This window comes from Corylus avellana, chromosome ca3 (genome assembly GCF_901000735.1).
Source record: "Corylus avellana chromosome ca3, CavTom2PMs-1.0".
In the NCBI taxonomy this organism is placed as follows: Eukaryota; Viridiplantae; Streptophyta; class Magnoliopsida; order Fagales; family Betulaceae; genus Corylus; species Corylus avellana.
In genome coordinates this window covers 16392576-16393418 of record NC_081543.1, presented here as the reverse complement: position 1 = coordinate 16393418, position 843 = coordinate 16392576, and positions in this window count along the sequence as shown.

The window sequence follows — 843 nt, the reverse complement described above, 5'->3', positions numbered from 1 at the left end:
CTAGAGGGATTGTAGAAGATGTGATCATCCAGGTGGATAAATTTTTCTTCCCAATCAACTTTATAATGCTTGACACCGAGCCTGTGCCCAATCCTAATAAGCTGGTTCCTGTCATCCTTGGGCGTCCTTTCTTAGCCACAACTAATGCATGCATCAATTGTCAAACTAGAGTCATGGAGATCTCATTTGGCAATATGAAGGTTAGGTTGAATATCTTTACTACATTTCAACATGCTCCTGATCAAAATGAGTGTTTCTTTTTGGACAGCATTGAAGAATATGTAGAAGATTCACTACCTAGTCTCCTGACTAAGGATTCAGTGGAAGCCTGCTTGAATTACTTCGACTTTGAAGAGTTCAACACCGACCAGTACATCAAAGAGGTCCATGATTTGCTAGAAACAGCCGCAAGTGCAGAGTTCCATCCATGGAGAGTAGTAAAAGAGCCCCTACCTGTGACATCAAGTACTCCTCCTGTTCCTTCTCTAGTGTCTCCACCAAAACTTGAGTTGAAGCCCCTGCCAGCAAAGCTCAAGTATGCATTTCTTGGATCTAACAACACTTTGCCGGTCATAATTGCTTTCGACCTTCAAAAGGACCAAGAGGACAGTCTCCTATCAGTGTTAAAGGAGCATAAAGAGGCCATTGGATGGACCGTGACAGATTTGAAAGGCATCAACCCCTCTATCTGTATGCACCGGATCCACTTGGAAGAAGATGCTCGACCTTCCCGTGAGGCAGAGTGCCGGCTGAATCCCAACATGAAAGAGGTAGTGATGAAAGAGGTAGTAAGTTACTTGATATAGGCATCATCTACCCTATCTCAGATAGCAAATGGGTGAG